The following is a 23,087-nucleotide window of genomic DNA, read 5'->3' as shown; positions in this document are numbered from 1 at the left end:
CAAGTTGGAAATGCCTTTAAAAACCATTACAAGGCAGGAGACGACGATGGTTCACAAGCGAGCGGTATTCAATGACAAAGACAACAACAACACAACAACATGCATTTTAAGGCCATTTTCCCTGCTAGAGCGGGGGTTAGCCTTGCGATCCCCATGACAATCTTCTCTATTTTGTATTTTGTATTCAATGATAAAGGACGGACTATAACTGAAACAGGCCCAGACAGGCCAGGCCCGGAAATGTCAAAACGAAGGTTAATGACCTTGAAATCAGATAGAAAATAATGTATAATCATTGTGGTGAAAATGTAAGTTGAACACAGGTGTGACGCTCACTTAAACCACTGGGCGGTGTCTATAAGACCTCGGGACGTCCGCGACTCGAGGCCACTCCTGCGACTTTATACAATGACATGTAGAATTGAATGGTACGTACCCACTTATATTCTAGGCTTGCTTGCATTGACTGATATATCCAATCTTTCTCATATGATGCCTTGATCCTGACATATATGTTGCATGGTGTATTTTACAGGATGATGTTACGATCTAATTGAAATTAAACCTATCTATGGGACGAGTTGTGGATCTGGTTGATTTTCACAACACTTAATTTCAATTATGATCTTCGGAAATGGCGGGACACGAGTCTTGCAATGGCCGGATGAACGCAGATCACAGACGAGCGTTCCCGACATTCTCCGCGCTCCTGCGAGGCCCACCACGGAGAAGAATGACCGGCGGAGGACCCGTCGAGCTAGCTCCAGCTACGGAGCTCCGACTACTCTCGCCGCCGGTCTGCCTCAAGAGGACCGGATGCGATGAGGACCTCGCAAGCCTTTTGCGGGACCGCGTCGTCAAAACGCAAACTGCTCTCCTGAGGCCCGAACGCCGGAGCAGGCATGACGGACTCCGGCAAGGCGCCTGCTGAAGGAGGCCACTGGGAAATGTCCTGGGCCGCAACCCCGTCGGCACGACGGACCCACTTGGCACCGAAGGTACGAGTCTAGCCTCGGTTGCCCGAAACGCTAACGGCTCCGTCCGAGAGAATCATCCAAGATTTGCGTGCCTCGGCCCGAGATGAGATTCCCACGCGAGTGATCACGACTCCCATGTCGGCCATGCCTCCACACGGCCGGCACACTCCGACCTCTCGCTGCTCGGTGGAATCGCCTCCTCCGCGGGGGCCGGCACACTCCGACCACTCGCTGCTCGGTGGAATCGCCTCCTCCGCGCGGATCGCGCACTGCTCGTCGGGATCACGCCGTGCCTCACACGGCCGGCTCACCCTGACCACTCGCTTCTCGGTGGAACCACCTCCCCCACGCGAATCGCGCACTGCTCGTCGGAATCACGCCGTGCCTCACACGGCCGGCTCACCCTGACCACTCGCTTCTCGGTGGAACCACCTCCTCCACGCGAATCGCGCACTGCTCGTCGGAATCACGCCGTGCCTCACACGGCCGGCTCACCCTGACCACTCGCTTCTCCTCCACGCGAATCGCGCACTGCTCGTCGGAATCACGCCGTGCCTCACACGGCCGGCTCACTCCGGCTGCTCGGGCACTGCGCCCTTCGCGGGCACCACTCTGCGAGGCCGGCGATTCTGATCGCGGCTCGTCGAAATCCCACCTACGCGCGAATCGCGCGCTGCCCCATCGCGGGCACAACCCGATCAATCGCTGCACGGTGGAATCGCCTCCTACGCGCAAATCGCGCGCTGTGCCCTTCGCGGGCACCACTCTGCGAGGCCGGCGATTCTGATCGCGGCTCATCGAAATCCCACCTACATGTGGCTACTCAACGAGGCCGGCGAACTCCGCTGCCCGGAATCGCCTCAATGGAGGCTCGCTTGGCACCATGCGAGGACTCGTCGCAGCACGGATGAGTTTCTAAGGACGTCGAGCGGGACCTTCATAGCCTTTCATGACACTCGGGCTTATGCTTATGATAGATGATCGTATACCATGTGTATTCTATATGACTATCGTATCGGCATGTATCGGCTTGGCATGTATCGGCATGCCGGCATGTATCGTATACCATGTGTATTCTATATGACTAACTATGTCTAAAACTCCGGACAAAACACGGCCCGAAAGCTAAACAAACGAGACGCTACTTCAGGGCGTGATATGTATTCGATCCTTTGACCCGAAAGCTAAACACACGAGACGCTACTTCAGGGCGTGATATGTATTCGATCCTCTGACCCGACAGCTAAACAAACGAGACGCTACTTCAGGTCGTGCAGTCTATCGCTGCCAAGCATGCTCGCCCTCTCGACTCGGCGTGCTCGCCCTCTCGACTCGGCGAAGCCGCACTGATTCAACGGGCCGAGCTCAACTTTCGGTTTCCCTCGTACGCGGTGCGCCCTAGATAATACTTCTCGCTCGTCGGCCGGGTTCGTATTCCATACACCGATCTCGAGCCCGCTCGAATGCTGCTGCCCAATGGACGCGAGACTTTAGATTTCGGAGTGCTACTTTACTCCGTCTGGGGATACCGCTCAGCTGGAACTCGCCGTCAAACCCGCCCGCACGCGCCCGAACCAATTGATGACGTCATCGACTAAATCACGCGTTTGCTTTACAGCACCGCGCCGGATCGATCCCGATTTAACTGTTTCCCGCGCTTGCGTCATCAGAGTTCGTCTACCTGGGTACCTCTACAGATAGCAGAAATCGATAGCATCGAAATACTCAATCTGACCGCCCCTGCCCGAAAGTGCGTGTCATAATGTGGCGGCCTTCGAGGGCGACTAGCCAACATCGCGGACTTATGCCGTTAATCGATAAGGCACGGGGCATTTGGGGGTGCACGGTGACCCCATGACACGGTGACATTGAGCATTGCGCCCGACTCCCTCATCTCCTGAGCAAGCCACGTGGGCACCGGCCCGCCGGATCGCCCTTGACTCTGGGCTTGTTGCTTCTAGGACACTTGGGGGTGCACGGTGACCCCATGACACGGCGACATTGAGCGTTGCGCCCGACTCCCTCGTCTCCTGAGCAAGCCACGTGGGCACCGGCCCGCCGGATCGCCCTTGACTCTGGGCTTGTTGCTTCTAGGACAGGTCTCCTGGCTCGCCTCCACACATTTCGAGACTGCGAGACGCCTCGCCCGGCCGCTGCCTGATTGCGTTCCCTCTGACCCAGACTGTGAAGGTCGCTCGACTTCGGTGCGCGATGCGCGGCTGTTATCTCACACTTCACGACAGGGGGGGGGGGGGGGATGGATGAGTGAGAGGGTGGATGATGATCCATCCATCTAGGCCATCCTCTTGGATGTCGATCCATCCATCCAGGCCATCCTCTTGGATGTCGATCCATCCATCTGGGCCATCCTCTTGGATGTCGATCCATCCATCCGGGCCGTTCTTTTGGATGTCGATCCATCCGGTCCTCTTGGCTGTCGATCCATCCATCCAGGCCATCCTCTTGGATGTCGATCCATCCATCTGGGCCATCCTCTTGGATGTCGATCCATCCATCTGGGCCATCCTCTTGGATGTCGATCCATCCTTCCGGGCCGTTCTCTTGGATGTCGATCCATCCGGGACGATTTCCATTTCTCGATCTCGACGTTTTCTCTCCGGGACAATCCCTCCGGGACGGTAGCCGGTATAGCCAATCTTCACCGATCCTCTGCGCGCTGTGCTGCAGGTCGGGAGATTCTGCGCGCTTCGCTGGGAAGGCGCATTTCGGTCGTAACTGCCATGCCAGTCGTTCGGGCAGCCTACGGAGGGCACTCGTGGCGAACGTTTTGCTTGAACCTATTTGCCGGACCTTGGAATTCGTACGCGCTGCCGTCAGAGAGCGCTCGAGTCTCATGACTTCAAAACAGGGGGACTCCGGGGTATCGCGTAACTCTCGTTATGGCTCTCGTCGGTTCTCTCCCTCGGCATGCGCATTCCATGACAATTCCATGACATGGATCTAATGTGGATCGACCATGTACCCATTCCATGACAATTCCATGACATGGATCTAATGTGGATCGACCATGTACCCTTGGGAGCCAAGGCAGGTACAGACCTACTGTAATGGACTTACTGTAGTGGCCTCCTGTCATGTAATCTTACTTACTGTTACAACTCCTAGGCCGGTACAGACTTACTGTAATTGACTTACACTGTCATGGCCTCCTGTCATGTAATCTTACTTACTGTTACAGCTTACTGTAAAGAGGCTTACTGATTTACACATCTTCCACATCGGCACATCTGCCTGAAATGCGTTGCATTGCGACGAATGGACATTCGCTCTTCGACAAGGTACACCTTATGTAATGAGTTGCATATCGCAAAGGTACACCTTATCCAGCACATAGGCCTGTGAGACTAGCCTATTGTGACCCACAGGCTCATCGTCTGCCAGTATCGGACATGTTTGCTAACCAGGCTATGAGTGCGCCTAGAGAACATCTGCCGTCCCTCCCTTCGCCTGATACACCCCTGCCTGAAGCGGTGAGGGCACTGAGGTGCCCCTCCGACACCTGCCTCCAGCGGCTACTCCGAAGCAGGGGACTCCGGATTTGGGGGCGACGTACCCGGTAGTTTCCGAACCTGTGCTGGCAGGGTAATTCGCCACACTGACCTCTACGGATGGACCGACTGACCTGTACTACTGAAAATGGATTTGTTTCGTATAGCGCTTTCCAGGAAGCCCTGAAGACGCTTTGACGGTGTGCGAAACATAACACAATGGCGCAAAGACAAGAATCAATAGGGATATTTCTTTGACACCCTAATAATGATATGATGACTTCCTCTACCTATTAATGCTGACGCGCGCTCGCTTCCTGCCTAGTGGCAGCATAGTTCTAACGGCGGGGAGAATGTGGTGAAAATGTAAGTTGAACACAGGTGTGACGCTCACTTAAACCACTGGGCGGTGTCTATAAGACCTCGGGACGTCCGCGACTCGAGGCCACTCCTGCGACTTTATACAATGACATGTAGAATTGAATGGTACGTACCCACTTATATTCTAGGCTTGCTTGCATTGACTGATATATCCAATCTTTCTCATATGATGCCTTGATCCTGACATATATGTTGCATGGTGTATTTTACAGGATGATGTTACGATCTAATTGAAATTAAACCTATCTATGGGACGAGTTGTGGATCTGGTTGATTTTCACAACAATCATTTATGAGGTTAGTTAGATACACAATACCGAAAATTCGGTGAAAATGAAATGAAAAAAAAAGAAATAAAAAAAGAGAAAAAAAATGAAAATGAAAAAACGAGCTCCGTGGGGCGAGATACATGACATTGGCCTAACCAAATATCGAAACCCCTATAAGATTCCACCAACCCCCTCGGAGAAGATGTAGCTTGAAGTTGATTACCCCCTAAAAAGACATCTTTTCGGGCGTGGCTCCGTCCACAATAGGCGCAATTCGCCCACTCTAGGCAGGACCCAACTAGATCATGATATCAACCTCCCACCCAAGTTTCATCAAGATCGGATGATATCATCAGGTAGTTATGCTGCAGACAGACAGACACACACACAGCCAGACGCACACACAGCCAGACGCACACACATGACGAATATAGTGGTCACTTGATAACTCGTGAACCAAAAAGTTTAAACATACCATTGCCATGCCATGAAAACAACGACTACGCCTTGAAAAAAACCACCACGCCTTGAAAACAACGACCACGCCTTCAAAACAACAACCATGTTTGAAAAGAACGACCGTGCCTTGAAAACAATGACCACGCCTTGGCAACGATGACCGCGCCTTGAAAACAACGACCACGCCTTGAAAACAATCACGACGCCTTGAAAATAACGACCACACCTTGAAAACAACGACCACGCCTTCAAAACAATGACCACGCCTTGAAAACAACGATGACACCTTCAAAACAATGAACATACCTTGGAAAGAACGACCACGCCTTGAAAGCCACGACCACAACTTGGAAAGAACGACCACGCCTTCAAAACAATGACAACACCTTGAAAACAATGACTACAACTTCAAAACAATGACGACGCCTTGAAAAAAACGACCACGCCTTAAAAACAACGACCAAGCTTTGAAAAGAACGACCACACCTTGGAAAGAACGACCACACCTTGGAAAGAATGATGATGCCTTGAAAGCCACGACCACAACTTGGAAAGACCGACTACGCCTTCAAAACAATGATGACACCTTGTAAAGAACGACCACGCCTTGGAAAGAAGTACGCCGCCTTCAAAGCAATGACCAAGCCTTGAAAAGAACGACCACGCCTTGGAAAGAACGACCACACCTTGGAAAGAACGACCACGCCTTGAAAGCCATGACCACAACTTGGAAAGAACGACCACGCCTTCAAAACAATGACGACACCTTGAAAACAATGACCACAACTTCAAAACAACGATGACACCTTGTAAAGAACGACCACGCATTGTAAAGAACGACCACGCATTGTAAAGAACGACCACGCCTTCAAAACAATGACCACGCCTTGAAAACAACGACCACGCCTTGAAAACAATGACCATGCCTTGAAAACAACGACCATGCCTTGAAAAGCACGCCTATGCCTTCAAAACAATGACCACGCCTTGAAAACAACGACCATGCCTTGAAAACAACGACCATGCCTTGAAAACAACGACCATGCCTTGAAAACAACGACCACACCTTGAAAACAACGACCACACCTTGAAAACAACAACCACAACTTGGAAAGAACGACCCCGCCTTCAAAAGAATGAACATGCCTTGAAAACAACGACCATGCCTTGGAAAGAACGACCACGCTTTGGAAAGAATGAGCGCCTTGGAAACAACGACGACACCTTGTAAAGAACGACCACGCCTTGGAAAGAACTACGCCGCCTTCAAAACAATGACGACGCCTTGGAAAGAATAACCACGCCTTCAAAACAATGATGCCACCTTGTAAAGACGACCACGCCTTGGAAAGAACTACGCTGCCTTCAAAACAATGATGCCACCTTGTAAAGACGACCACGCCTTGGAAAGAACTACGCTGCCTTCAAAACAACGACCAAGCCTTGAAAACAATGACCACACCTTGAAAACAACGACCATGCCTTGAAAACAACAACCACAACTTGGAAAGAACGACCACGCTGTGGCGGACACGATGGCTCGCTGGCGCGGTGACATCATTCCGCGCACCAAGAGGGTGTCGGCCATGACCGAGGGTGGTGAACAACCAACAACCCAACAACCCGCGTGGCCTCGGGATATACACGGGGCGCGCAGCCCCGAGCAAGTCAGTGCTATCGTTGAGCTTTGGAATAAAGACTCTTTTTGGTTACCCGCGTTATTGCTTATCTTCTTGGCAAACAAGTCGTGCGCATAGCACCGCACTTCACTGGTGACCTCGACGCTGGTTCAGCCGCCGCTGACCAACAGAACGCGCCATGTCAAACAACGCGGTCGCGGTGAAGCTCCCTGAGTTTTGGGAAGCTCAGGCCGAGGTATGGTTCGTGCAGGCCGAGGCACAGTTCCAACTTCGAGGCGTAACGGCGGATGAGATGCGTTATTACCACGTCATCGCCGCCCTCGGGCCCGGCACAGCCGCCCGAGTCATGTCCGTCCTGCGGAACCCACTGGCCGACCACAGGTACGAGGCGCTCAAGTGTCTCCTCATCGCCACATTCGGCCTCACGGTGTGCGAACGGGCCGACCGCCTCCTGGACCTTCCCGAACTCGACGACACATGACCATCAGTCCGGATGGACTACATGCTGTCGCTGCTGGGTGACAAAGCCCCGGATTTTTTATTCCGGGTGCTCTTTCTACGCCAGCTACCGGCACAGGTACGCCTCGCGTTGGCCGGTTCCAAAATAAAGGAACCCCGCGCTCTGGCCGTCCAGGCCGACAAGTTTTTCACGGCTTGTGACACGCGGGCGAGAGTTGGTGTGGCCGACGCGGATCCCGAGGCTGATGCTGCTGCACACCTCATGGATCCCGAGGCTGATGCCGATGCACACCTCGTGGCCGCCGCCACGCCCCGCCCACCACCACCGCAAAAGCCGCGGCCTCCGCCTCCGCCGCAAACCTGGTGCCGTTTCCACGCCAGGTTTGGCCACAAGGCTAGGAGTTGTTGCCCGCCGTGTGCGTTTGGCAAGTCGGGAAACGCCCGGGCAGGCGCTCGGTAGCGGCTTTGAGCGTCGGCCTTTCCGGCAGCCTCCTTTTTGTCACGGACACCTTGTCCGGGCATCGCTTCCTCTGCGACACAGGCGCAAAGGTGAGCATTATCCCCGCCTCCACGTCCGACAAGCGAACCGCGGGCCGGGGCCCCGCATTGCTTGCAGCCAACGGTACACCCATACGCACATTGGGGAAGCGCTGCCTCTCCCTGCGGTTCGGAGGGCAACGCTTTCAATGGACATTCGTAACCGCCAGCGTGCCCATGGCATTGCTCGGTGCGGATTTCCTATGTGCAAATGGGTTGTTGGTGGACGTGAAGCACAGACGCCTCGTCCAGGCCGAAACGTTCAGCTCGCTTGCTTGCGCGCTGAGCAGTTCGTTGGGCAGCTCCCTCAGCGGCTCACCGAGCGGCTTGCCAAGCGGCTTGCTGAGCGGTTCAGTCCCGGCGAGGTTGGTCTGTACGCTTCCGGCAGCGGACGAGTTCACCCGCCTCCTCGCCAGCTTCCCGGCCCTCACGCGGCCCACCTTCTCGGCGGTGGGCGTCAAGCACGGGGTGGAACATCACATCCCCACCGTCGGGCCACCGGTCTACTCCCGGGCATGCCACCTCGAGCCGACGAAGCTCGCGGTGGCGAAGGCGGAGTTCGCTACGTTGGAGCGGCTGGGCATCGTACGGCGCTCCAAGAGTGCTTGGGCGTCGCCACTGCACATCGTGCCGAAGCCCGGCAGGGGATGGCGGCCGTGCGGAGACTACCGCCACCTCAACGATGCCACCACACCCGACCGCTACCCGGTCCCTCACATTCAGGACTTTTCCGCCCGGTTGGCGAAAATGTCCTTCTTTTCTAAGGTGGACCTCATCCGCGGGTACCACCAGGTCCCCGTCAGGCCGGAGGACATACCGAAGACGGCCGTCATTACACCATTCGGCCTCTTCGAGTTTCTTTGGATGCCCTTCGGGTTGAAGAATGCGGCTCAGGCGTTCCAACGGTTGATGGACAGCATCTTGCGCAACTTGGATTGCGTTTACGTCTACCTGGACGACATCCTCGTCGCAAGCGCATCCCGCGAAGAGCACCTCCGCTACCTCCGCACGCTCTTCGAATGCCTGGGCCAGCATGGCCTGATCGTAAACCCCGCCAAGTGCCGGATCGTCGTCGCCGAAATCGACTTTTTGGGGCACCGCGTCACCAGGCACGGGGCCACCCCCTTACCGGCAAAGGTGGAGGCGGTCAAGGGGTTTCCGCGCCCCCGCACGATCAGGGGGCTCCAGGAGTTCCTGGGCATGGTGAACTTTTACCACCGTTTCCTGCCCCGCGTCGCCCAGCTCCTGCGCCCCCTGCACGAGGCCCTCCGGGGGAAGCCGGGCAAAGGTGACGTTGTTTGGACCAAGCAGATGGATGCAGCGTTCACGGGCGCGAAGCTCGCCTTGGCTAACGCCACCATGCTCGCGCACCCGGCGCTCGATGCACCGATCGCCTTCACCACCGACGCGTCGGACTACACGGTGGGCGCGGTGCACAATGGGTGCGTGGTGCTTGGCAACCGCTGGCGTTTTTCAGCCGGCAGCTTCGCCCGCACGAACGCCAGTACAGCACCTTCGACCGCGAGTTGCTCAGGCTACACCTGGCGGTCCGGCACTTCCGCCATCTGCTCGAGGGCCGTTCGTTCACGGCCTTCATCGACCACAAGCCCCTGGTCTTCGCGATGGCCAAGGTCACCGAGCCATGGTCGACCCGGCAGCAGCATCACCTCTTGGCCGTGTCCGAGTACACGACGGACATCCGGCACGTCGCGGGAAAGGACAACCCGGTGGCGGATTGCCTTTCCCGGTCCGTCGCCCACGCGGTACACCTCGGGATCGACTATGCCCGGATGGTGGCGGACCAGACCGCCGACCCCAACGTCCAGGCCTTGCGGACCGCCGTCACGGGACTCCGCGTCACCGAGGTGCCGTTCGACGGGGCGGGCACGGCCCTCTTGTGCGACGTCTCCCTCGGGCGGCCTCGCCCCATCGTGCCTGCGGGCTGGCAGCGCCGGGTTTTTGACGCCATCCACGGCCTGTCCCACCCGAGCACGAAGGCCTCCCAGAGGCTGGTCGCCGACAAGTTCGTCTGGCATGGCCTCTGGAAGGCCGTCCGCGATTGGACCAGGACGTGCCTCGCGTGCCAGCGCGCGAAGGTGCACCGCCACACCCAGGCCCCGTTGGCCCCGTTCACAGTGCCCGAACGTCGGTTCGGCCACGTTCACGTGGTCTTGGTGGGACCTCTGCCGCCCTCGCGGGGTTTCACCCACGTCCTCACCATTGTGGACCGCACCACCCGGTGGCCGGAGGCCGTGCCTTTGGCGGCGACGACGGCGGCGGATGTCGCGCAGGCGTTCATCACCACCTGGGTTGCCCGGTTCGGCGCCCCCTCGGACATCTCATCCGACCGCGGCCCCCAGTTCACCTCGGAGCTCTGGGGGGCGGTCGCACGGGGGCTCGGCGTCCAGCTGCACCGCACCATGGCCTACCACCCCCAGGCCAATGGCCTGTGCGAGCGCTTCCACCGCTCCTTGAAGGCCGTGCTCCATGCCACCCTCCGCGATGGCGGCTGGGTCGACAGGCTCCCCTGGGTCCTGCTGGGCCTCCGGACGGCACCCAAGGACGACCTGCGCGCATCCGCGGTAGAGTTGGTCTGCGGACAACCGCTGCGGGTGCCGGGCGAGTTCCTCCCAGAGGCCACGGCACCATGGTCCGCGGCGCAGCAGCGCTCCGCACTACAGGAGACCGCCCGGAGGTTCGACCCAGTGCCGATGGCGCACCACGGGTGCCCACCAACGCACGTCGCCCCGGAGCTTCGCACGGCGGAGTATGTGTTCGTCCGCCACAACGCCCACCGGACACCGCTGCAGCCCCCGTACGACGGGCCCTTCCGCGTGTTGGAGACCGGGGCGAAACACTTCACCCTCGACATCGGCGATACTCCTGATCGTGTTTCCGTGGACCGCCTCAAGCCGGCCCACCTCGACGTGGACCACCCCCACCAGTGGCTCGGCCCCCGCGTCGGGGCCGCCCCCCGGCGGGCGGACCTCCGGCACCGCCCAGCCCCGCCGGCACGCCCCCCACCGCCCCCACCCTTGTCCTGCACCCATCCCAGGTGCCGCCGGAGGCATCCCAGATGACATCCCGGCATCCCAGACGCCACCAGCCGCCAGAGGGCGCTTCGGCAGGGTCATCCGTTTGCCTCGCAAACTGACCCTTCAGGTGCGTGGGAATTCTGGGGGGGCGCGTGTGGCGGACACGATGGCTCGCTGGCGCGGTGACATCATTCCGCGCACCAAGAGGATGTCGGCCACGCCCGAGGGGTAGGTGTGGCCTCGGGACATACACGGGGCGCGCAGCCCCGAGCAAGTCAGTGCTATAGTTGAGCTTTGGAATAAAGACTCTTTTTGGTTACCCGCGTTGTTGCTTATCTTCTTGGCAAACAAGTCGTGCGCATAGCACCGCACTTCAACACCTTCAAAACAATGACAAAGCCTTCAAAAGAATGAACATGCCTTGAAAACAACGACCATGCCTTGGAAAGAACGACCACGCTTTGGAAAAAATGACCACGCCTTCAAAACAATGACGACCCCTTGTAAAGAACGACCACGCCTTGGAAAGAACTACGCCGCCTTCAAAACAATTACGACGCCTTGGAAAGAAAGACCACGCCTTCAAAAGAACGACCACGCCTTGGAAAGAACGACCACGCCTTGAAAGCCACGACTACAACTTGGAAAGAATGACCACGCCTTCAAAACAATGACAACACCTTGAAAACAATGACCACAACTTCAAAACAATGACGACACCTTGTAAAGAACGACCACGCCTTGTAAAGAACGACCACGCCTTCAAAACAATGACCACGCCTTGAAAACAACGTCCATGCCTTGAAAATAACGACCATGCCTTGAAAACAACGACCATGCCTTGAAAAGCACGACTACGCCTTCAAAACAATGACCACACCTTGAAAACAACGACCATGCCTTGAAAACAACGACCATACCTTGAAAACAACGACCACGCCTTGAAAACAACAACTACAACTTGGAAAGAACGACCACGCCTTCAAAACAATGACAAAGCCTTCAAAAGAATGAACATGCCTTGAAAACAACGACCACGCCTTGGAAAGAACGACCACGCTTTGGAAAGAATGAGCACGCCTTGGAAACGACGACCACGCCTTCAAAACAATGTCCACGCCTTCAAAACAATGACTACACCTTCAAAACAATGACCACGCCTTCAAAACAATGACGACGCCTTCAAAACAATGACGACGCCTTGAAAAGAACGACCACGCCTTGAAAACAACGACCACGCCTTCAAAACAACGACCACAAAAACGTAAAATGTGCAACAATTACATTTATGAAAATGCCTAGTGTTTAACTAAGTTCACGTTTTTTAACATTATGACAAAAATCCGCATGTGTTTGTTCCTAAAGATTGGTGAAAAAGATGGATATCAATTAGGTACAATATTTTCGGTATAGTTTGTTATTGTCATTTTGATTTCCTGATAAAACATCAACAAAAAGAAGAACAACAACACAACAACAATAACAATGGTGGAAGTGGGACGATGTAGTTCGATCGTCAAAAAGGGCGAAAATTCAAAAGGGTATTCAGAGTTTGTTTGTTTTCTAAAAAGAGAGATTTAAAGGAGCATGATCTGCATGGAGATGAAGTCAAGAAATTGTTAAACTGTTACAATCTGGTTTTGTAACTCCAATAACTGGTAGATCCTTCTCAGTCTGATGGAATTATGTAATAATGATTAATGAGTAGGCCTCTAGCCGTGTTGTTGGTAATATCTTTTGTTTGTTTGGTCCTTCAACGTGATCGTGAACTGTCCAGCATTGGAGAAACAGAGCAGACTGTGTGTTGTAACGTCATCTAACCATTCTTGGGGAAAATGCCAAAGGCATAGAAAAGGCCCCTTTGTATATGGGATGTGCCATGTGGAAAACTACAGAAAAGAAGGGACATTCCATCGGTTGTAGAAAATGCCAAAGAATAGAAAATAAGGGACATTCAAAAAAATCTCGTGTGCATGCTGGACTACCCTTGTGTTCTTAGGAGGAACCAAGTAAAGCTCTAGAAAAGTTCATATAAATGGGCACCAATTTGATTCATGCAGCGAGATGACGAAGTAAATGCATTTTCAAAGCAGTTGCAGTCTCTTTGTTTTGAAGGGATCTCTTCACGGTCCTTCATTTTTCTGTAAAATATTAAAATGCCAAACATAATATTAGTTTTATATTCTGTTGCAGGAGTAGGTGTACATATACAATTCATCCATCATCTCTAATTATCATCAGTATTCATCATGTACATATCACGATTGTCCAATATGTCTGCAATGTCAACACTTGCAAGTTTATGTAATGTGGAATTATGGTGCAAAGGGGACTGGTAAAATAGGCCGCACTGCACACGTGTACAATTCTTTCATCTAATCCAATTGTTGCCAAGAATGTGTACACACATCACGCTTGTCCAACACTTGACCCGAAGAATACATCACTCCCAACATGTCTGCAATTGGTTGGTACATAGTACATACAAACTCTTCTTTTTTTTAACAAATTAGATTTCACACACATGCACAAGATCTGATGCGTTTTCGTTTTCAAGTTACACAAAAAACTTCACGGACTGATGGGTTTTAACCGACGCCCCTCGGTGAAGACCGGGAAATCACGGATGGCAATTTGAGCTTACTTTGAGGCGTTATCAAATACAGACTTCACTAAATATGTGCGGGCGGAGGAAAGAGGAAGAATAAGCCGGCAGCTTTTACCTGACGCGATCTGAGCAGTCTTCGATCCTGCAGGAAATAAACTCAACGAACACGGAATTTAGAATAACAAGAAAAATAATAAAAAGGGTTTATTTACAACGGATGCCGGGACCAGAAAACGCGATGATAAAACTAAAACATAAGTTGGGATCCGACACACCACACGTATCATACGGATGAAGGAATAATAAATGAAAAGAAGCATTGTGTTTGTGTCGTGGGGACTTATCTCGTCTGGCTGAGCGTCAGGGATCGTCAGGCTCGAGCACGTCATTCGAACACGGCTCCGGTTGGTGGGGAGAAGGCCTCGACATTGGCGCGAAGCAGGCCTCCATTGGCGGGAACCTCTAGCTCCGCGCTGCGAGGCCTCACCGGCCGTCACGCTCACCCGGCCTTTTGGTATTCCAGCGGCAAGCCGCCATCGTCCATACGCAATCGCTTGCGATGTCCGGAACCAAGATGAGAGAGTCGATGGCAGAGGAATGCGTAAGGAGCATCAGGAGAAGAAGGGAAGAGAGTCCAAAATCGAAGAGGAGGCTGTCCGCGCATGAAGGGATCAAAAACCGAGAGAGCAGAAGGGGCAAAATGTCGGTCTCCTCGTCCTTTTAACATCAGCCCGTGACGTCACCGGCGCTTCTCCTCCAATCAGCGCGTCGCTTCTTGCTCGCCCCTCATGTCCTCCAATCCCAGGGAAGCTTCTTGCCCCGCCCCTGGCCAATCACCAGTCCTTCCTTACTCTGCCAATCGGTGGCCTTCATCCTGCCTCGTGTCTTCCTACCACCAATCAGTGGCCAGATTCTTGCCCCTCCCTTGATCAATCACGAGCCTCATCCTTCCTCGCTTTGAGGCCTCTTTTGTTAGGCCCGCTGTGTCTTGCTCTCTCTCACAGTTTTATTTCAACTCTAATTCGATATCTCATTTCATTTTTCACAGTCGCTAACATGGTTTTAGAGTCGGTTGAAAAAAACGGGAAGGAAATTCGATTAAAGTTACCGCTTATAGAACGAAATGCATTTTCGAAGGCCTGTAACATAAAGTCCATTGAGACTCTCTCACGGGCGACTCTAATTCACCATCTGATTCCATTTTTCACAGTCGCTAACATGGTTTTAGGCTCGGTTGCAAAAAACTGGAAAGAAATTCAATTAAAGATACTGTTTATAGAACGAAATGCATTTTTGAAGGCCTGTAACATAAAGTCTATTGAGACTCTCTCACAGGTTTATCTCGACTCTAATTCATCATCTGATTCCATTTTTCACAGTCGCTAACATGGTTTTAGACTTGGTTGCAAAAAACGGGAAGGAGATTTGTTGAAAGTTAACACACAGGCAGGAAATAGCCGAGATTGGCATGGTTTATATATCGGCACGGTTTATATATAGAACGAAATGCATTTTCAAAGGCCTGTAACATAAAGGCCATTTATTGAGTCTCCTTCAGGGCTTTATCTCGACTCTCATTCACCATCACAGTTGCTGGTATGGTTCAAGTCTCAGTTTCAGATAAAGTTGAGAAAATCGGCGACGTATTCCAACAGCCGGTTTGAATGTGTCGACTGGTTGGATGAGATATGGGCACGTGGAAGGAGAGAGGAGAAGGAGAGAGGGGAAGGAGAGGAGAGAACGTTCCCAGGACTTTGTTATTTATATTATTACTTCGTAAAAGTACAGCGACTGAATATTGAAGTTCGGGATCGAACCGAAGTCTAATTATATTGTTCTATATTCCTGGGGTGTATATACAGAGTTTGTTTTAAGCAAGTCAACTCTTTTCCAACCATGGACTTAAACAATACAGTTCTTCAAAAATGTACATAATAATGTAAACTAACTATGGAATACAATATTTATTATTAACGTATAGCTTTAATCTATTTTTGCTTTGTAAAGCTAAATGTTTTCGATACATTCAAGTTTTAAAATGAAGAAGAGTCATTGCTCCATCGGCGTCTGACAGGCCTCTGATGTGCCTTTTAAGACTGAATCAACACGTCTTCGATCATGAATTACTTTTTGAAGAAACAAAGGTACATTTTGATTACAACTCAAGCAAAGGAAACCAGGTAATGCCTGTTTCGTTCGAAGCGATTACACACCGCCCAAAGAAGATGCGTTTCATAGCTACAGGAAATAAAATCGTGAAATCTTTAATAAAAATTGTTTGCTTCTTTAGCTCAAGGTTACATAATGTGGGGAATGTGGGTGGTAATTCCTGCTTCTTTATGTCAGCGCTGTCTCAATGAGTTGCAGGAGGGTCATTTGTAACTGCCATTTTCAAAATGAATGAAAGAATGAGGGAACAGAACGAGACCACCAATGAATGTCGTGATCCGCTCCACACTCCCCCGTATGTGACCCACTCCCACTTTTTTTTTCTTTTTTTTTTTGTACACAAGATCGAGGTTCGTGAAAGAGCTAACATTAATCGCACAAAAAGTCAAACCGACACATAAAACACAAAATAAGAGGAGCGGTCGACAAGATGGGGAGAGAGGGGGAAGGACACAAACACAACATTTGAGAGCAGGGACATCGAAAGAAATGTGGGAGGGGGAGGGCTTGGGGGGGAGGTGGGAGAGGTATAACACATATGAACACTGCAAGGACTTCCAGGAAAGAAGTTGGAATTTCCCCCCCCAAAAAAAAAAGTGTATCTGGGGTGAATTAGCGGGGGTAGAAAAGATCAAGGTTTCGGATGGGTGAAGATAAGAGATGGTGGTTAACAGCTGTTTTAAAGACCTGGAGGGAGGATTGGGATTGAAGGGAGTGGGGGAGTTTGATCCAGAGGCAGGAGAAAAGGGGAATGAAAGAGTGAAGGTGAGCAGCTGCCTAGATTTTGGCAGTTTAACCATAAGAGGGTTGCTGGCAGAGCTTGTGCGACCTGTAGGAATATTTGGGGGACAGAGCACAGAGAGAGCTGGGGGAGCAAGGCCGGAGGGGAGTCGGTAGAAGACAGAAAGACCACCAACCTGCCTGTGGTGAGTGAGGGAAACGCCCTCGGAGTTAGCTTCATCACAGGAGATTCCAATGATTCCGAAAGCTTTGGTTTCAACAGCGTGAAGCCGAGCTAGGTGTGAGGCAGGAGCACCGGCCCAGAGGGGGAAACAGTATTCCATTGAGCTGCTGATGAAAGCCTTTTATGTAGTGAGGAGCTCAGGTGTGCCAAGGAAGGACTTTGCACGACGGAGGATGCCCAGTCGGCGACTGGCTTTGGAGGCCAGCTTGGAAATGTGGTTTTCCCAAGAAAGATCATGGCAGATAGTGAGACCCAAAAACTTGAGCGACAGAACTTCTTGGAGAGGTTTGTTGAGAAAGTAGACGGGAGGGTTGTCCAGTCGATCTTTTCGGAGAGACATAGTAAGAGTGTGAGATTTGTCAGGATTGAAAGACATGTTCCACTTGTTTGACCAGTCCCTGATTTTGTCCAGGTCTGCAGAGACTGAGGCGGCTGCAGACTGCCGATCTGAGGGATGAGAAATGGAGTGGCAGATAGTAGAGTCATCAGCAAAGAGATAGAGAGGATTTTCAAGAGAGTTGGAGAGATCATTGATGAAGACCAGAAATAGCACAGGGCCCAGAACACTACCTTGGGGAACTCCAGCCAGAACAGGAAGGGGAGATGAGAGAAATCCATTCAGGGCCACACGTTGCCTGCAACCAGAGAGGAAGTCTGCAAGCCATGAATGGAGATTTCCATGGATACCATAGGAGGAGAGTTCGGTGAGCAGAGCTGGGTGCCAGACCGTATCGAAGGCACGTGATATGTCAAGGGAGACAGCTCTGATTTCCTTTTTGGCTTTGAGGACCTCCATCCATTGTTGAGACAGCAGAAGCAACATGTCCAGAGTAGAATGACCTGGTCTGAATCCAAATTGATGATCAGAGATCAAGCCATTGGAGAAGAGGAAGGATTTGATATCCGAAGCAATGACGGATTCCATTACTTTGCTGATAATTGGGAGCAGGCTGATTGTTCTGTAGTTGCAAGGATCTGTTTTTGCACATTTTTTGTGTAAAGCGGTAATGATTGCTAATTTCCAAGAGGCTGGCAGATGACTTTGAGCAAAGAGAGGGTGAAAAGAACAGAGAGAGGGTGAGATGGAGCGGCAGAGCAGAATTTTAGGACCCGTGGGCTGATGCCGTCTGGTCCAGTTGCACAATCAGAGTCGAGGTTTGACAAAAACTTCTCCACCTTGTCAGGAGAGAAGGACACAGAGTTCAGGAGCAGTTGGGTTCGACTGGGAAAGGTGGGAACAGAGAGAGATGGGTTTGGGACACAATATTTTGAGGCAAACACAGAGTTGAGGCATTCGGCTTTGTCACGTGCAGTGTCAACTGTGCAGCAATTTGAGGTAAGGGAGGGGATGGAGGGGCAACAAACACATGAAACGTATTTGACCAGACGCCGCCAGGATTTGGAGGAAGGAGACAGGTTTGAGAGTTCAATCTTGAGTGTGGAGAGATCGTGCTTCCTGGCACTCCTGAGGGTAGACACACACTAGTTCCGAGCTTGGTGGAAGGAAATGAGATTGCCTTCAGTTGGATTTGCCTTCCAAGAGGCAAAGGCAAGTTGTTTCAGGGCAACTGCCTCACCACAAGATTCAGTGTACCATGGACGGGACGAAGGGTAAGACAACTGAAGATTAAAAAAATAATAATAATAATAATAAACACCGTTTAGAGGCCATTTTTCCCCGCAAAGCGGGGGTTGGCCTTTTCGGGGACCGTGGTTGTTTTTTTGTTTTTTTTGGGTCACCTTTTTGAAGCAATGTTTTACGGCCGGATGCCCTTCCTGACGCCAACCCTTTTTGTCGCCTTTTTACGACAAGCAGGGAATTACCAGTGAACTGGTACTGGAAGTACTGGTACTTTGGAAGAATTCCCAGGAAGAATTGATGTCAGAGGCAGTGGAGATGGGAGACCAGTCCAGATGATTGATGGCTGCTTGCAGGCCATGCCAGTCAGCCTGAGTGAAATGAAATGTGAAATGCCAGTGAAATGCCAGACTCATCGGCGCTGAGGAGAGCTCTCTTAGAATGGCCAGAGAGATGTCCACTTTAACAAGCACATGATCAGAAGAACCGATTGGAGCAGAAGAAGAGCAGCAGACATTTGCAGGGAAGTTTGTCATAGCCATGTCTCGAAGAGAAGATACTCCATTGACTGAGATCCGGGTTGGAAAATTGACAGATTGTGTCAGTCCCAATGAGTCGCAGATGTCCTTTGCTGAGGTGCCATGGCTGGTGAGAGAGGAACACACACCCAGCCAGCTGGCATGATGACAGTTGAAGTCGCCACATATGAGGAAGAGAGAGTTTGGATGAGTTGATAGAAGTTGGTCCATGTTGGCCGACAGCGGAATGTAAATGGAGTCATCACTATTTGGAGGACGGTACAGAACACATATGAACAAAAAGTGGGAGCGGAGAGGAAGCCGTAGCCAGAGGTACTCCTGGGGGTGGGGTGGAGAGAGGGCAGTGCAAGGAGAGTGGGGAAGAGAGTTTTTGGTAAAGATAGCCACCCCACCACCAGGACGAGGCTCAGGTCTATCATACCAGAGGAGGGAGTAACCAGGAAGAGATATTACGGAATGAGAGACATCTTGAAGGAGGAAAGTTTCTGTTAAGCAGATCAAGTCTGGATTGTCAGAAGCAACCTGAATGGAGAGATCAATCAGGTTTGAGCGAAGGCCCCGGATGTTTGAGGTCCATACCGTTAATGAGGAGAGAGGGGGAGCATCGGGTGCAGGACAGGGGAGGGGAGGGGTATGGTCAGATGAAGGATGAGAGGGGGGAGGTAGGGAGAGCAGTTGATAATGTGTCAGAGATTACAGAAGAGTTACAAGAGAGGGAAGGATGAGGAGGCAGAAAGGTGTGATGGTGATGGGATGAGGCACAGTGAGGAGTTGTTTGAGGGGGGCAGAGGAAAGTAAAAGGTTAGGGGAGGTGGAGGTATGAAATAGAAGGGAGACGAAGTGGGGAGTATGCAGCTTTGCGGAGGAGGTGGGAGGGGGGAGAATTTGGGAGGGATGGTTGGGGGGGAGATTTGAAGGGGAGGGGTTGGGGGGGAGTTTTGAATGGGAGGGGCAAGGGGGGAGTTTAGGAGGGGAGGGGCAAGGGGGGAGTTTAGGAGGGGAGGGGCAAGGGGGGAGATTTGGAGGGGAGGGGCAAGGGGGAGATTTGGAGGGGAGGGGCAAGGGGGGAGTTTAGAAAGTGGATGATTAATGAAAGACGAACATTTATAACAATTTGGATTTATTGTGATTTTCAAGTTAGCGATCCGTTTAAGAACGACGGAGGAGGGGTGGAATGAATGTGAATTTAGAGCATGTAGTGATTTAGAATTATAAGAGATTGAATATTTTTTTGAAATGGAACGAGTTGGAGAGGAAATTTTAAAAAGCCTTTTAAATAGGAGGAAAAACAGCGTGTTGTGCTCTACCATGTGTGCCCAGCTCTACCGTGTGTGCCCAGCTCTACCGTGTGTGACCCACTCCCACTCCCCCGTGTGTGACCCACTCCCACTCCCCCATGTGTGACGCACTCACACTCCCTCGTGAGTGACCCACTCCCACTCCCCCGTGTGTGACCCACTCCCACTCCCCTGTGTGTGACCCACTCCCACTCCCCCGTGTGTGACCCACTCCCATTCCCCCGTGTGTGACCCACCACCATTCCCCCGTGTGTGACCCACCCCCACTCCACCATGTGTGACCCACTCCCCGGTGCAGTGTGCGTGATGTGGAATGGATCGTGGCGGAGAGGGGGAGGATTTGAGCTCTTGAAGTCACATTTTACATGAGATATCATTACACATTTCAAACTGTATTTCCCATGTGCACGCACATGCGCATTCACATGTTATCAAAGGTAAATATATGGTGTCGATTACATCATTTGTGAATCTGATAAATTGCCATTTTGTAAAACTGAATGTGCAGCATCTAAATGAAGATGTCCAAATGTCACACACGTCCATGCCTGTGGGATTCCCACGGGTGACCCCACTAGTATCTTATTATAATAGAGCAAACGTATATGGTTATGTATGTCGCTATGTTTATATGTGACGAAAACGTCTTCTTCTTCAAAAAAAAAAATTACCACCCTCTTAATTAACCCTCTTATACTTAGGCAGTTAAGATCGAAATATAGGGTGTATCGTTCATTTTTTCAGGAAAGCACCAAATTTGGCACAGATGTAGTATGGACCGATACAATTGTTTTCCTGAGGGGCGCCCAAAAATTCAGAACCCCTGGTGGCCGCCATATTGAATTTCAACATGACCGCCCTTTTTTTCCATTTTCCGTGAATCTCATAGTATTTTATGTAAAATTTCAATTCCAAGTGATACACATTGTTTTATTGGTCTCTGATAACAATGAAATGGTATTAATTAATCAAAGTTACACACAGTTGCAGTTTTAACTTAAAATATTGTGGGCACTTGAAAGGTGGAGGCTCTCACACAGACACGTAGTACTACAAGCACTGTCCATCGCAGTCACACATTGATGTGCAGGGCAGATTTGCCCTGGAGCATTTACAGTTGCCTTTACAGGCCGACTTACAATGGCAGCTTGTAAGCTCTGAACATGCCTCCTGTATCAATGGTATTGTGGTCCAAATTGGTGTCCAAGAAGTCCCTGTTTTCATCCAGCCCCAATCAGCTGGTGATGGAAGTTCTGGGTAGGGCACAAGTGCCTGACCCCATACGTGTCCAGCCTGAAAACATGCACGTTTTAGGTGTTGTTCGAAGACGTCTGCTGTTGGGGGAATGTGATCAATTGTTCTTGCCTTCTTCGTGAACAAGTGTCGCGCGCATGTCATTCACTGTCTTTATCTCGGTAGTCCGGTCATAGAGGATGGCAACATATCTTTCTATGATCTGTAGTTCCATAGTAATAGCGTCCACAGATGGCCCATAAGCGAGAGCATGAAAGGTCTGCGTGATGCTGGGGTATGCCTCCCAAGCCTTCCAGGCTGTCTTTTTCCCAATTTGGGCAAAAAATGACTGTCGCAGCCAGTGGAGGCATGAAATAATGGCAAAGACTCGGACTTCCTGCGGCCAAGGCCGGTGGCAATTTTATGGATGGCAAGGTAGCGGTAGCTTTTACCAGTGCCAATGGCAATCCAGAGTTCCTCCACACCGTGTGACTGGTAGGTAAAGTAGTGTGCTATTGCCAAGACCACAATATCAGAATCTACAGTTCGAATCAATACCCGTTTTCTCCCCTTTTTCACGGCGCCCCTCAGGATTTAATTTTAATTTCAAAATTTCTGAATTTTTGGGCGCCCCTCAGGAAATCAATTGTACAGGTCCATACTACATCTGTGCCAAATTTGGTGCTTTCCTGGAAAAATGAACGATGCTTCCTCTTAACTGCATAAGTATTAATTGCGTTAAGACTGCTGAAACCTCTCAGACCTTTGACGACCCTTTAATTCCCCCAAGACCCTTCAGACCACCAAGACCCCTGAAGTCCCAAAATACCGTGAAGACCCCCAAATACCCGAAAGACCCCAAACACCCCAAAGACCCAAAACGCCCTTCAAGGCCCTGAGGCTCAAAAAGACCCTGAATACCCAAAAACCCCAAAGACCGCAAAGACCCAAAACACCCCGAAGACCCAAAACACCCCGAAGACCCAAAACACCCCGAAGACCCAAAACTCCCCGAAGACCAAAAACACCCTGAAGACCCAAAACACCTCAAAGACCCAAAACACCCCGAAGACCCAAAAGACCCTGAAGACCCAAAACACCCTGAACACCCAAAACACCCTGAAGACCCAAAACACCTCGAAGACCCGAAACACCCCGAAGACCCAAAACACCCCGAAGACCCAAAACACCCCCGAATACCCAAAACACCCCGAAGACCCAAAACACCCCGAAGACCAAAAAAACACCAAGAAGACCCAAAACACCCGAAGACGCAAATCACCCCGAAGACCCAAAACACCCCAAAGACCCAAAACACCCCGAAGACCCAACACACCCCGAAGACCCAAAACACCCTGAAGACTTAAAACACCCTGAAGACCCAAAACACCCCGAAGACCCAAAACACCCCGAAGACCCAAAACACCCCGA

General features: G+C 51.6%; 2 long non-coding RNA genes across 2 annotated transcripts; both read left to right on the top strand.

Moving 5' to 3' along the window:
• The first annotated feature begins 325 nt into the window (after positions 1–325).
• Positions 326–577, top strand: LOC144889860 (uncharacterized). The gene is made up of 2 exons (XR_013622122.1): positions 326–428; positions 536–577. It is a non-coding gene; the product is annotated as an uncharacterized LOC144889860 (long non-coding RNA).
• Positions 578–4,857: 4,280 nt separating this feature from the next.
• LOC137417221 (uncharacterized) lies at positions 4,858–5,121 on the top strand. Its single transcript, XR_010982398.2, has 2 exons — positions 4,858–4,972; positions 5,080–5,121. It is a non-coding gene; the product is annotated as an uncharacterized LOC137417221 (long non-coding RNA).
• The last annotated feature ends 17,966 nt before the right edge of the window (positions 5,122–23,087 follow it).

The sequence above is a fragment of the Myxine glutinosa genome, chromosome 1 (genome assembly GCF_964187855.1).
Source record: "Myxine glutinosa chromosome 1, kmMyxGlut1.1, whole genome shotgun sequence".
NCBI classification, from domain to species: domain Eukaryota; kingdom Metazoa; phylum Chordata; class Myxini; order Myxiniformes; family Myxinidae; genus Myxine; species Myxine glutinosa.
Note: the sequence above shows the minus strand (reverse complement) of the source record. Positions and strands in the feature narration are given on the sequence as shown.